At 46.1% G+C, this 15,528-nt stretch overlaps 1 protein-coding gene across 1 annotated transcript in view; it reads left to right on the forward strand.

The window, feature by feature from the left end:
• The first annotated feature begins 221 nt into the window (after positions 1-221).
• The window catches only part of LOC146060405 (uncharacterized), a 109,991-nt gene continuing 94,684 nt past the window's right edge, over positions 222-15,528 (forward strand). The window contains exon 1 of the mRNA XM_083173572.1: positions 222-313. The gene's annotated coding sequence lies outside the window, so the exon portion shown is untranslated. The remainder of the gene's footprint in view (positions 314-15,528) is intronic.

Genomic DNA, 15,528 nt, shown 5'->3' on the forward strand with positions numbered 1-15,528 from the left:
GTGAAACTACACATCCTAGCATGCCCTGCTACAGTTTTGCTATTTGGCCATGCTAAATCTGTTGCAGGGCATGCTGGTATTTGTAGTTCAACAATAGCTGTACTCTACATGTACAGTAGGAATGAAGTTAACGATGAGAGAGCTACATGGTACTTCATAATCGGTATAAGCAGTCTCCCAGGGCAAGCAACAATTCACAGCATCTCTGGGGGGAGGAGCTGTAGGGAAGTGTTTGATCAGAGAGGAAAGAACAGATGAGTTGTTTTGGCTCTGGCACCTGCTCCTGTCACATCTCCTACAGACACAGCACCTTGTAAGTGACTTCAACACTCTACTCATATTTATAATTCTCATAGTTAGGTGTAGACAATAACTTATAGATTTACAGATACACAGTACATTGCAGGTGTGTACTACTTTATATAATTTTTGTGACTAGTGTTTCTGTTTTAACGAATGGTTTATGGGTGGGGGCTTGTGAATATTGCAAAGGAACGTTGTTTTTTTTTTTTTTTTTAATAGCTAGATTTAAAATAAGATAAAATTATATTGTGTGTACCAAAACCATCTGAGTTTAATTGTGACAGTGTAGTTATTTTATTAAAATATTTTTTAAAGACGTGGTTACTACTTCTTTATGCTTACAGCATTTATCATACGAAATGGTGGCATTGCTAATATTTGATCACTTGCCTTGTCATTTGTTGTAACAGTGGAAATTTGACTTCTAATAAGAATAAAGTTTAAAATTAAACAACTTCGGAGTCGATCTGCTTATCAGCAGGAAATGGTTGAGTAGCTTTGTAGCTTTTGTCTTTGAATTCTTCATACTGTAGATACTGTATTTTCTAAGGAGAGTTTACAATACAGGGCAGGGGTTCCCAATCTTCTTAGAATCACAGCACCCTAGAGTATCAAAATGTTTCCACGGCACCCCTTGGCCCAAAACTCATAAGTATTAAAATTATATTTCTTCACAAAATTATACCATTTTGTACTAAAACTTAAGTCCCCCATACGCTGTGCAATTTGTGCCCAATTTCACACAATTCCTGCGGATTCCAGGCCGAGAAATCGGGTGAAAATTGTATTGATCCGATGCGTGGTCTCCTGCGCATCGGATTGGAGTCAGAGGTTGGACCTGAAGAACATAAGAGAAATCGGACTCAGACCCATCAGCAGCACATCGTGTTTTGCATTGCGTCTGATTCCATCCATAGGTGTGTGTGCCAGCGGGGCTGCACCGCTGTCACATACCTATCTGCAGATCCTGGGTGCCAGACAGGAGATTTAAAAAAAAAAAAAAAAAAAGCATTAAAAATAATCAGAAGTTTTCTTTTAAATTCTCCTGCCCCGTCACTGCTGCTGCTCCCCGGGAGTCTTTGCATGCGATAAATCGATTGTAAAGAAAATGGTACATCAAGTGCCAAATCGCATGTGAGCCTCCCGGGAAGCTGCCAAAATATAGTACAGTACACAATATATGTATATGTACTGTATGTATTATATACTGTATATATATGGATATACTAGTAAGCCCGCTTGAGGCAAAAGCTTCAAAGCTAGTCTGCTAAATTCTGTGTTTGTGCATGTGTATGAAAGAGATGTAGTTTTACTTTCTGCCAGCAGATGGCAGTGTGTCGGAGACTAACAGACGCTAGACATATTTTTATATATATATTGCTATGACATAAGAAGTACCTGGTGTTGTGGTATTTCTTTTCCTTGTCTGTGTAAAGTCCGAGTGAGTGCCGCTGCTTGTGGAGATATTGTGATTATTTGGTGCCTGACTTACGAGGATACGGTGTGCCAGTCCGTCAGACTGTAAATATATATATATATATATATATATATATATATATATATATATATATATATATACAGGGGTGCCGAGAGAGGGGGGGAGCAGGTACAATTTGCCCGGGCCCAGGCCTGTCAGGGGGGCCCTGGTCTGGACACACAGGGTTTTTTTTTATTTGATGGCAAGTACCCCTAACATGACCCATTCCATTAGGTACAAAATGCTCTGTTCCTGGACTTCCCTGCCAGTGGTAATTACAGAGGTTGGACTCCAGCACAGTCCAAAATTCAAAGAGGGGCAGTCACATCAACTGCCAGTGAGTCCAGGACAGTGATGCTTGGGGTGGCAGTATATGTGACCCCCCCTTTTTGAATATTGGACTGTGCTGCAGGCTCACATCTGTAATTGCCACTGGCAGGGAAGTCCAGGAACAGAGCATTTTGTACCTAATGAAATGGGCCATGTTGGAGGGTATGTGTAAATCCTTTGCAAAGAGCATGTAACCCCTGGAAAGAGCATGTTAACCCCTGGCAGAGCATGTAAATCAGGGCAGACAGGTTAATCCCTGGCACAGAATGTTAACCCCTGGCAGAACATGTTAACCCCTGGTAGAGCATGTTAACTTCTTAATATGCAATGAGCATTACGGTGTGTGGCATAACGTGTAATGAGCATTATGGCATGTGGTATAATATGTAATGGGTGTGTGACATGTGTAATAGACATTACAGTGTACATTTTTGTATGTGTATCCACCTTGGAAACAGTGGCGTAACACAAGGTCCGCAGAGTGTGCGGGGATCTCCACCCGTGGGGGCCCCAGGAAGTTGTTGTACCGGGGCCCAGAATTTCTCTTGGCGGCCCTGTATATATATATATATATATATATATATATATATATATATAGAGAGAGTGATACGATACAGATAGAGGCACTCCAGCGGACTTGGTGAAACAAGCAGCGTTTACTGTGATACAAACGTTTCGGGGATATAGATTCCCCTTCTTCAGTGTACAATAACAAATAACCAGTGTGCAATAACATACCTTTATACCATAAACTGTGTGAGGAGGATCCCTTCGTTGCCTACCCGGCCCGGCGGCGTCTGACGCGGCTTCCGGTTACGTCACTGGGAGGCAAGACAGCCTGCCGGCTCCTGCCGTCTGTAGCCTAGCAACCAAGCAAAGCGTCCGGGCTGTCATGGCGACCGGGGACTGGGCACGCTGTAAACGATAGAGAAACCATTTACTGTACATAAAACTGTGCGGGCGATGTCAAATATGAGAAAATGAGAAAAATGAAACAAATGCTCAAGGAAATACAAAAAGAATACATAATATACAGAAAACTGATAACTGTGGCGCGCAGCGTGTGGTGTACGCCGTGCCTGTACTAAAAGTGACAGCGGGGTGCATAAATATTCAGGACTGCTTTCGACTACCGGAGGACGCAGATAGGAAAGTGGGTCTATAGTGTTAAAATGCTGACGAGTTACACAGGGACGTGGTGAGTGCCGTGACGGGATCTATATAAAGTACGGTCCGCAGTGAGGGCTATTGTGTCATGCGGGTCTTACTGCCTGCTGGGCTATGCCGTGTGTGCGGCGCTGTGTAAAGTGTCGTGATAAATGAAACATCGTGACTAAAAGGATAAAATACAGCTCCAGGTCTGGACCCTTTTCTACTGCGGAGTCACTAGCTGCTACATCAGGCTCGATTGTAGAATACTTGCTGTGTCCATAATAAATATCGCGGGGAATTAAATAACGTCCCGCACAGAACGGGACGTTATTTAATTCCCCGCGATATTTATTATGGACACAGCAAGTATTCTACAATCGAGCCTGATGTAGCAGCTAGTGACTCCGCAGTAGAAAAGGGTCCAGACCTGGAGCTGTATTTTATCCTTTTAGTCACGATGTTTCATTTATCACGACACTTTACACAGCGCCGCACACACGGCATAGCCCAGCAGGCAGTAAGACCCGCATGACACAATAGCCCTCACTGCGGACCGTACTTTATATAGATCCCGTCACGGCACTCACCACGTCCCTGTGTAACTCGTCAGCATTTTAACACTATAGACCCACTTTCCTATCTGCGTCCTCCGGTAGTCGAAAGCAGTCCTGAATATTTATGCACCCCGCTGTCACTTTTAGTACAGGCACGGCGTACACCACACGCTGCGCGCCACAGTTATCAGTTTTCTGTATATTATGTATTCTTTTTGTATTTCCTTGAGCATTTGTTTCATTTTTCTCATTTTCTCATATTTGACATCGCCCGCACAGTTTTATGTACAGTAAATGGTTTCTCTATCGTTTACAGCGTGCCCAGTCCCCGGTCGCCATGACAGCCCGGACGCTTTGCTTGGTTGCTAGGCTACAGACGGCAGGAGCCGGCAGGCTGTCTTGCCTCCCAGTGACGTAACCGGAAGCCGCGTCAGACGCCGCCGGGCCGGGTAGGCAACGAAGGGATCCTCCTCACACAGTTTATGGTATAAAGGTATGTTATTGCACACTGGTTATTTGTTATTGTACACTGAAGAAGGGGAATCTATATCCCCGAAACATTTGTATCACAGTAAACGCTGCTTGTTTCACCAAGTCCGCTGGAGTGCCTCTATCTGTATCGTATCACTCTCTATCCATTGTGTCTGGAAGGCACCTGCGGCTGCTGCTTCTAAGTCACTCGTGGAGTGCCGGGCTGATACACCCTATATATATATATATATATATATATATATATATATATATATATATATATATATATATATATATATATATATATATATATATATATGATAGTATATGTACTGTACAAAATGTAGTACAATACAGATGTGTCTTTGTACACTATTACCTATGGATGTGCCAAAGAGCTCCCACTAAGCATCTATTTCACTTAATGTGCATCACAAATTTACAACCGTATGCAGCAAAACTGCTTAGACAGCACTGGTGATTTCACATGTGACACTTGTACGTCTATGTGACAATGATCCTGAATCTGTATGGGAAGTGCTATGCTACAGCCACTGCTCCTTTTTCACTCAAAGTTGTGTGGTATAGAATGTATAGTCCAGACAGATATGAAATGGCTTTTCTTGACCTGTGGCTAAAGGAGAAAGCAACCTCTGTGTAGCACTTCCTGATCCTATGCTTATTGTGGCTATATGAGCGTGGATGGAAGCCATGGGCTCTGTGTGTGGCAGCAGGAAGGATCCATCCACACAGGCAGCAGTGTCATTTAGGTTGAGGTGCCAAATTGGCGACCCTAGCTTCTGGCCACATTAGACAGATCCCTAATTCTCTCAGACAATTGAATCAATCCTTAGAGTGCAGTTGTGCAACCTGCATACAATAGAGTGCAGTTTTGTTAACTTTAAAATAATGGGGCTAATGAAAAATGAGTCACCCATAAAGGCCATAAGTTGGAGAAGAAGAGTGACCCACAATGTAGGAGGCATTATTGCTGTTACTAGGGGCATACACAGGTGCATTGTGCTGGGTAGACTGAATCAAGGGGAGGTGATACTACAGAAGCAGGGCCGGTGCTAGGGTGTTCGGTGCCCTCCTGCAAACTATAAATTTACACCCTCCTATACTTTACAAAGGGACAGCGCATGGCCACACAATAGTACCCCATTCCAAATGACACCATATAGTATTCACATTACACAGCACCAGTGCTGTAACTAGCCATTATGGAATTGGTGACTGCCCCACCACCACAGTGAAAACAGGGAGAGAGCGCACAGCAAAGATTTAGGTGTGTAGCTTCATAGGGAAGGGGCTTGGCCATACAAAAGTACCAATAACACCATAATGCCCATAACACATAATGCTACACATCGTAAGGCCTATTACACATTATTCCACCCACAGTAATTCCCATTATACATTATGCTACACATCATGATGCCCCTTACACAATATGCCGCACACCATAATGCCCATATGACATTATGGGCAGTATTCAATGAAAAAAATTCTCTGTGCATGGCGAGAGATTTTTTCTCTCGCCATGCACTCTCCCTGTTCCGGAGCCTCCTGCTCCCACTATTCAATGTATTTAAGACTCGCCGCCACTCGCGGTGAGTCTTAACCCCTGCAGCGGACGAGCGTCCGTGGCAGGGAGCTTTCAGGGAGCCGGGGGACGGAAGCAGCCAGAGAGATTAAAGTCTCCCTGGCTGCCCCAGAACATATGTGGAGGGGAGGTGGGCTCCCCGGGACCCAGGCAGCACAGGCTGCCCCTCCCTATAGCCAGCGGGGGACCCAGTATTCACTGCACCCAATTGTGCATATTAACGATCGGGTGCAGTGAATATATGAATATCTAATGAGCGGCTCGAGCGCTCCGGCCCCCTGCTGGCTGCACTGTGTAAAAAAAAAAAATTTTAAAAAATTTTTTTTACAAAAATTAAATATATATTCATGTGCTATAAGCACATGAATAAAAATAACATGCCCCTTCACAGAAAAAAAAAACCTGATTTTTTGACACCAAAATTAAAAAAAAAAAACTTTTAGTTTAAAAGTTCACATTCCAGCTCTCCATCAAAACATGGAGAATTTCTACACGGAGAGAGACGGCGAAAATCACTTAGAAAGACGGCGAATATTTCACATTGAATAGGGTGGTTCACTTTTGGAGAGCAAAATGCTCCGTCCAAGGCGAAAAAAGCAAAAATTCTCCATAAAACACAGAGAATTTTTCTCATTGAATACTGCCCTATGACACACATTATGCTACACATATGCCCTGATACTCCTGCATATACCCACAGTAGTAGTGCGGCTTATACATAATGCCCACACTTACAGACAGAAGTAGCACTGCTGTATATATATATATATATATATAAATAGATAGAACGCCCACTGTTGATGGCAGTAGTAGCGCTGCTTATACATAACTGCTGATCTATGTGGGCTGCCTGCTAAATATATTTTGTTATTTTGTAATTATTAATAATTTCATGCTTCGATCAATCTAACTGGGTTCCACAGTGCAATGTTGGAGCTAGACCCCAGGAAGTCCCTGGCAATGTGACTTATATATGTCCCGCTGATCCTTCCTAAGCCTCATTATCGCCGCCGTTGTCCGCTACTACTCTGCTGTGCAGTTTCCAGTAATCCTGCCGTCCCGCTGAGACCAGGCGCTGCTCAGTCGCTGCTCATTCTCCACACTGCAATTAATCACTCTGGTCCAGACCCTGGTCAATCTCTGGTCAGCTGCACAGAACTCTGCAGACCCAGTATTCCGGTCCAGTCTCTGGTCAAACTCCGGTCAGTTCCCAAGTATCCTGCAGATTCCCTGTCACATGTACACTGTCGCTCCTGTGTGATTCACACACCACTGGTACTCAGACGCAGTGTGCTAATTTGCTGCTATTGGACTCCAGCTAAACACCATTTCTGCTGTGTATAGGTGACTATCAGTTATGGCTCCAATACATCTGCATCTGTTGTGTACTAGCCAGTCTCCTCTGACTCAATACCACTCGTACCACCAAGTGACATCACATACCAGTACTCCACTTCTCTACTATTGGAGCACAGAGGCATAGCTGCTGTCCGTATCCAGGAGTGTATTCTGGTGCTTCTGGTATCCCTGGTTTTTACAGTGCTTCCGGATACAGTACATCTCTTTTTCAGTGTCCCTGGATCAAGTACTCCTGAATCCTCGGATCCAGGCTTATTGCCTAGAAAGCATTCCTAGTCCTTTTAGTTTAGTTATTATATTGCCAAAGAGGCAAAGAGGATTTGCCAAGAGACATTCTTTATTGTTCTCCTCCAAAAACATCATCCAGAGTTGACTCCGGCTTCCCCCGGAATCTGCATAGTAAGTCACCAAGTCACTTGGTCACAACTGGGTCCTCAAAATCATGAATCCTGACAATCTTGATGTTATGCACTCCAAATCGTCACTCCTATACTCCGACAATGCATTGGTACTAACAATTAAATAGTTTCAAAACAAGGCAATAACGTAGTTACAAAACCATGCAATAGTCACAAGCAAGTACCTTCCCACAGCCAACCTTTAAGGGGGACTGATTGCAGGCTATGAGGTGACTAGATTATATATACTGGTGGCATTTCTTGCACACTGATTGAGACCTAATGCCTAACATTTTGCCCTCCTAAACAAAGCTATCTGCCTACTGCTAGCTACACTTCAGACTAAACGCCTGCCTAACCAATGGGGCCTACGACATTTCTTAGGACCCAATACTCACAGCCCCTCAGGACTAGTGCCTGCCTAACCAATGGGACTTTTGCTTACACTGCTAACTAGGGCCTAATGCCCTTGGTGACTCAAAGCTAATGCCCACCTAACAGAGGCCAATACCTGCCTAATGCTCTCTAAATAATGAGATTGAATACTAAGATGGCTGTAAAGATAAAATCTTGGTTGCAGAGAGTTGCAGTAAATGGAGTGCAGTCACAGGAGGGTAAGGTTATTAGTGGGGTACCCCAGGGATTTGTACTTGGACCAGAGCTTTTTAATATCTTTACTGGTGACATACCAAATGGTATTGAAGGGAAAGTCATAGCAGAAGGGGTAAAACAAATGATTGATCATCTAGGTACAGCAGACTAGAGGAACGGTCAAGAGCATGGCAATTACAGTTTAATGCCAGAAGAAAAAAAACATGCACTTGGGTCTCCAAAAACCAAGGGTTAAATATAGTATTAATGGAACTATTTTGGAAAGGGATCAAGGAGTCACTGTTTCAGGTGACTTAAAGACAGAGAAGCAATATAACAAAGCAATGGGGAAGACAAGTCACATGTATGGTTGCATAGGGAGAGTGATCAGCAGCAGAAAGAAGTAATAAAACCACTGTGAGGGTCATTGGTACGATCTCATCAACATTACAGTATCCAGTTCTGGAGGCCATATCTCCACAAGCATATAAATACTTTAGAGGTGGTACAAAGAAGAGCAACTAAAATGGTACCTGCCCTACATCACAAAACGTACCCCGAAATTCTATATGTATAGTTTGGAGCAGATAATGGAAAGGGAGGACATGTTTCCATTTGTAAATTGCAATGGAATATGCTGACATATAAGAAACTGTAAATAAATAAATAATGATCCATTGTATTGGTGGATGGGTCCAGATTCCCTCTGGATCTGTGGCTTCCATAATGCTTGTGGTACCTGTGCAATCTCGCTGCAATTCTATAATGAAATTGTTATGAAAAGGTCACATCCACAACGGTTATACAATATGGTTAAAAATTAATTTTATTGTATTACATTCTGTATGTGGTGGGTGAACGTAAATATATTTTTGATTTGTCTAGCTATATTCGTAAAAGTAGTGCTGTTAGGGACACAGAAGATCTCGCCAGCCCTAACTCCGTTGTCACCTATTGGAGTTGGCGGATGCGTGCTAAGCTAATCTTCACCAATAATAGCCGCGTTCGTGGGAGCCCGTTAGTCAGGCTCCCACCCCGATGCCACCTGGTCTTACTAGTGACAAAGCAGCCGCCAAGGCCAGAGGTAAACAAGGGGAAAGCTAACTAGGAAACAAGAGGTGAGAACTACCCTTGCCCTACGGAGGAGGGTGCCAATGGATAAAACTCTGGCAGGAACCCCCTAGGCCTATGCTGTAGCCTATGGGTGTAAATGCACAATAGCTGATCCAGTCAACCGAACTGACAGGTGTAACAATACACAGTATGCTGACACAATACTAGAAATGCTGACGGGTGTAACAATACACAATACGCTGATGCAATACTAGAAATGCTGACGGGTGTAACAATACACAGGATGAACCCAATAAGTTTAAACCGACAGGTGTAACAATACACAGTATGATGGTACAATAATGAAATAATAAGCAGGGAGACAGGGAGTGGGAAAAACTCCCAACTTATCTGAAAACGGAGGGATCTGCAACCAGAAGCAAACAAGGATCCTGGAGGCAGCTAGAACAAGGCCACTGGGGACAGGAACAACGCTGTACAGAGACCTGGAACCGGTAACACTCAGAGACACGAAATCCAGAACTATAGCCGGCGTCTGAGAGCGCTGGCTGTGCAGTTTAAATAGCGCGCCAGAGCGCTAACCTGACGCTGCGTGCGGCGTCACGTACACCCCTTCCTCCGTGCGGCCGCCAGGCGTCCTCCGTCGCCTAGGTAACCGCTGCGGCAGAGGAGGAAGGGGTTGTCTCCTAGTTGCCGGGCGCCCGTCTCCGTCCGCCGGAAGTATCCGGCTGATGACGCGACGGCGTCCTGGTAACGTGGCAACCGCCGGGACCTCAGAGGAGACTGCCGGGCGAGCGCAGGTGCTGCCCGTGCAGCTCCTAACAGTACCCCCCCCCCCCCTTGAGGAGGGGTCACCGAACCCTTAGACCCGGGTTTGGACGGGAAAGTTTTAAAAAACTCTGCTTTGAGCCTGGGTGCATGTAAAAATCGCTCCGGTACCCAAGACCTCTCTTCCTCTCCGAACCCCTTCCAATGAACCAAAAATTTGAGTTGACCCCGAACGACCTTCGAATCTAATATCTGCTCCACTATGAACTCCTTGTGCCCCTGAACGAGGACTGGTTTACGCTTCTGAGCCGGCGCTGATTGGGAAGCCATCGAGACTGGTTTGAGAAGAGAACAGTGGAAGACATTATTGATTCGCAGTGTTCTGGGAAGCTGCAACCTAAATGCCACCGGGTTAATCTGAGCAGTGATCAGAAATGGACCGATGAACCTGGGTCCCAGTTTTGGGCATCTCTGGCGAAGCTTGATGTGGCGGGTTGACAACCACACCTTTTGCCCCACTCGGAATACACATGGTCTCCTATGTTTGTCAAAAAAATTTTTTAGCACGTGCAGAAGATTGTCTCAGAGCTAAATGCACCTTTTGCCATGATCTCCTAAGGAGGGATACCGTGGAGAGGGGCGACCGCGAAAACTCCCTAGAAACAAAAAAGGAGTTGCACTTGGGATGGAACCCGAAATTGCACAAAAAAGGCGAACTCTTGGAAGCAACGTGGTAGGAGTTATTATAAGCAAAATCGGCCAAGGGTACCAGCTCAGCCCAATTGCTCTGACATTTGGAGACAAAACAGCGTAAATATTGCTCCAAGGCCTGATTGACCCTTTCGGTCTGTCCGTTGGACTGTGGGTGATATCCAGAAGAAAGACTGACCTGTATACCTAACTCAGAACAAAAACTTCTCCAGAACCTGGCTACAAACTGAGACCCCCTGTCCGAGACAATATCCACGGGAAGGCCGTGGAGTCTGAAAACATGAGTGATAAAGAGCTGTGCCAATTCTTTGGCTGTGGGAAGTTTACGCAAAGGTATAAAATGTGCCATCTTGCTAAAGCAGTCAACAGTGACCCAAATGGTAGTGAAACGAGAAGATGGAGGAAGGTCGACAATAAAATCCATAGAAATATGGGACCATGGCCTTTCTGGAATGGACAATGGCAGGAGTGTGTACCCACTGGTGATGATCTGGAAGACTTATGTCGAGCACAAACAGGACAAGAAGAGATAAAATGAGTAACATCTTGTTTAATGGTGGGCCACCAAACCGCTCTGGACAAGTGCTCAAGGGTCTTAGTAACGCCAGTATGTCCCGCGACCCTACTGGAATGAAAGTCCTTGAGGACCAGTTCTCTAAGATGTTTAGGGACTACCAAGCGATTATGAGGAGTCCCCTGTGGCGCGGAAGGCTGAGAAGCCAGAACACGGGAAGCCAAATCCTGAGTAAGACCTGCAAAAATGACAGAAGAGGGAACAATGGGAGCATCTTCCATTTCAGCACTCTGACAAGTCTGAAAACTACGAGATAAGGCATCAGCTTTGACATTTTTGGGCCCAGGTCTGAACGTAATGATAAACTGAAACCGGGTAAAAAACAATGCCCATCGAGCTTGTCGTGGGTTTAGCCGTTTGGCCGACTCAATGTAGGCTAAGTTTTTGTGGTCGGTGATCACGGTGATGACGTGTTTGGCCTTAAGCCAATGACGCCATTCCTCGAAAGCCCATTTAATGGCTAACAATTCCCGATTCCCGACAATATAGTTCTTTTCGGCTGTGGAGAATTTACGGGAGAAGAAGGCGCAAGGATGAATTTTCTGATCATGAATGTCCTTCTGGGAAAGGACAGCTCCAGCCCCTACATCCGAGGCGTCAACCTCCACAAGAAAAGGAATTCTGGGGTCCGGGTGATGTAAGACGGGAGCCGAACAAAAGGCTTTCTTTAATTTATGAAAGGATTCGATGGCCTGTGGGGACCAAACTTCCGGATTGGCTCCTTTACGAGTCAACTCAATAATGGGGGCGACAATGTCAGAAAAAGAACGGATGAATCTCCGATAATAATTAGAGAATCCTAAAAATCTTTGGATCGCCTTGAGGTTGGTAGGACGAGCCCAGGACATGATGGCCTGAACCTTACTGGGGTCCATAGAAAAGCCCTTGGGAGAGATGACATAGCCCAGAAAAGAGACTTGAGAAATTTCGAATTCGCACTTTTCGAGTTTGGCGTATAGTTGATTCTCCCGCAACTTCTGAAGGATCATGCGGACGTGTTGCCGATGCTCAGGAAGTGATTTGGAAAAAATCAAAATGTCGTCTAGGTAAACAACCGCAAATAACCCCAGGTAAGGCCGGAGGACCTCATTGATAAAATCCTGAAATACTGCAGGCGCATTGGCCAAGCCAAACGGCATTACAAGATACTCGTAGTGGCCCGAGTGTGTATTAAAGGCAGTCTTCCACTCATCTCCTTTCCTAATCCTAATGAGGTTATACGCCCCTCTAAGGTCGATTTTGGAAAAAACTCTCGCCTCCCGGATTTGGTCGAATAAAACAGAGATGAGTGGTAACGGGTAGGAATTTTTTATGGTAATTTTGTTCAAGGCCCGATAATCTATACAGGGACGTAACGATCCGTCTTTTTTTTCTACAAAAAAAAAACCTGCGCCTACGGGAGACTTAGATGGACGAATGAACCCTTTTTCAAGACTCTCACTTATGTATGAATCCATGGCCTGGGATTCAGGTGCTGAAAGGGCATATAGACGTCCAATCTGGCATTGGGGACTAGGTCTATGGCACAATCAAAGGGACAGTGAGGGGGCAACGTATCAGCCTCTTTTTTGGAAAACACGTCGGCAAAGTCTCTGTAGGGTAAAGGTAGGGAAGAAAAAACGGGAAGAACAAGACGAAGAGGAAGAGAGAGACAATGATCCGAACAGGAGGAGCCCCAACGTGTGATTTCTCCTGTGGTCCAGTCAATACTGGGATTGTGCTTTCTAAGCCATGGTAACCCCAGGACAAGGGGCGTGAGTGGACAGTGGAACAAAAAGAAGGAAATCTCCTCAGAATGAAGAGCCCCCACCGAAAGCTGAAGAAAAGGAGTGCATGCGGTAACACTGCCGTTGGAGAGTGACTGACCATCAAGGCCACAAACCGACAAGGAATTGACCAAGGGAATGGGCTCGAGCCCCAACGAATGAACCAGACCCTTGTCAATAAAATTGCCGGCTGCGCCGCAATCAACAAAGGCAGTGGTATTGACGGTGCAGTGTTTACAGGAGAGAGAAACCTGAAGAAATATCGAGTCTAGGGGAGAAAAACAAGATAGGCCCAAGTGAGTTTCCCCAAAAACACTTAGGCCCTGTCTTTTCCCGCCTTCAACGGGCAGACAACCGCACGGTGACCCTGACCCCCACAATACAGACAGAGACCCTTTAGCCTCCTGCGATTCTTTTCTGAGGCTGACAAACGCGTGGCCCCAATCTGCATGGGTTCGTCACAAGCAACCTCCGAGGTCTCCCCCAGTGAGGATGAGGGAAATATCCCGGACTCCCTCTCCCTCTGGCGCTCCCGGAACCTCCGATCTACCTTGATGGCTAATTCCATAATTTCATCAAGGGAGGTCGGAGTCGGGTAGTGAACCAATGCATCTTTTAGAGTTTCAGACAGACCAATTCTAAACTGGCTGCGGAGTTCTGGGTCATTCCAACCTGAATCAATGGCCCACCTCCTAAACTGGGTACAATAAGCCTCTGCATTACCCTGACCCTGCCGTAATGCCCTCAGGTTGGCTTCAGCTGAGGCAGCACGGTCCGGGTCGTCGTACAGCAACCCCATGGCAGAAAAGAACGCATTCACAGAGGTAAGGGCCTCAGAGCCTGCGGGAAGGCCGAAAGCCCAGGTCTGTGGGTCCCCCTGTAATAGGGAGATAACCATTCCCACCCGCTGGGATTCTAAGCCAGAGGAGGCCGGGCGGAGTTTGAAGTAAAGCTTACATGACTCCCTAAAATTAAAAAACTGGGAACGCTCCCCGGAAAACCGGTCCGGGAGACTCAACTTGGGTTCAGGGTTTCTGGATGAGGATAAGACCCCTTGTACCCGTTCCTCTTGTGAGTTAACCCGGAGGGTCAGTTTCTGGAGCTCTTGTGTCAGGGTATGCATCTGTCCTGCCAAAGCGTGACTAGCAGCCTGCTTGGCCGGATCCATGACAGCAGAACTAAAGCCAGGGAAGTGGTAGTGAAGTATTGGCCGGCTATAATGTTAGGGACACGGGAGATCTCGTCAGCCCTAACTCCGTTGTCACCTATTGGAGTTGGCGGATGCGTGCTAAGCTAACCTTCACCAATAATAGCCGCGTTCGTGGGAGCCCGTTAGTCAGGCTCCCACCCCGATGCCACCTGGTCTTACTAGTGACAACGCAGCCGCCAAGGCCAGAGGTAAACAAGGGGAAAGCTAACTAGGAAACAAGAGGCAAGAACTACCCTTGCCCTACGGAGGAGGGTGCCAATGGATAACACTCTGGCAGGAACCCCCTAGGCCTATGCTGTAGCCTATGGGTGTAAATGCACAATAGCTGATCCAGTCAACCGAACTGACAGGTGTAACAATACACAGTATGCTGACACAATACTAGAAATGCTGACGGGTGTAACAATACACAATACGCTGACGCAATACTAGAAATGCTGACGGGTGTAACAATACACAGGATGAACCCAATAAGTTTAAACCGACAGGTGTAACAATACACAGTATGATGGTACAATAATGAAATAATAAGCAGGGAGACAGGGAGTGGGAAAAACTCCCAACTTATCTGAAAACGGAGGGATCTGCAACCAGAAGCAAACAAGGATCCTGGAGGCAGCTAGAACAAGGCCACTGGGGACAGGAACAACGCTGTACAGAGACCTGGAACCGGTAACACTCAGAGACACGAAATCCAGAACTATAGCCGGCGTCTGAGAGCGCTGGCTGTGCAGTTTAAATAGCGCGCCAGAGCGCTAACCTGACGCTGCGTGCAGCGTCACGTACACCCCTTCCTCCGTGCGGCCGCCAGGCGTCCTCCGTCGCCTAGGTAACCACTGCGGCAGAGGAGGAAGGGGTTGTCTCCTAGTTGCCGGGCGCCCGTCTCCGTCCGCCGGATGTATGACGCGACGGCGTCCTGGTAACGTGGCAACCGCCGGGACCTCAGAGGAGACTGCCGGGCGAGCGCAGGTGCTGCCCGTGCAGCTCCTAACAAGTGCCAGCTTTTCCTTTTATTGAAGTTTTAGCAGCAGTGTTATGAGGACAACTTCTCTGTTATTATTTGTTTGTAAAATGTGCCAAAAGATTATCATTTCATACTTATTTATGTAGGAGCATTCGCGAAGAAGAGTCCACTCAACAAACCAGCCCTTGCTTTATTAACCAGGCAGAAAACAGATTGCATG

Source organism: Crinia signifera, chromosome 2, assembly GCF_055691185.1.
Source record: "Crinia signifera chromosome 2, ASM5569118v1, whole genome shotgun sequence".
NCBI classification, from domain to species: domain Eukaryota; kingdom Metazoa; phylum Chordata; class Amphibia; order Anura; family Myobatrachidae; genus Crinia; species Crinia signifera.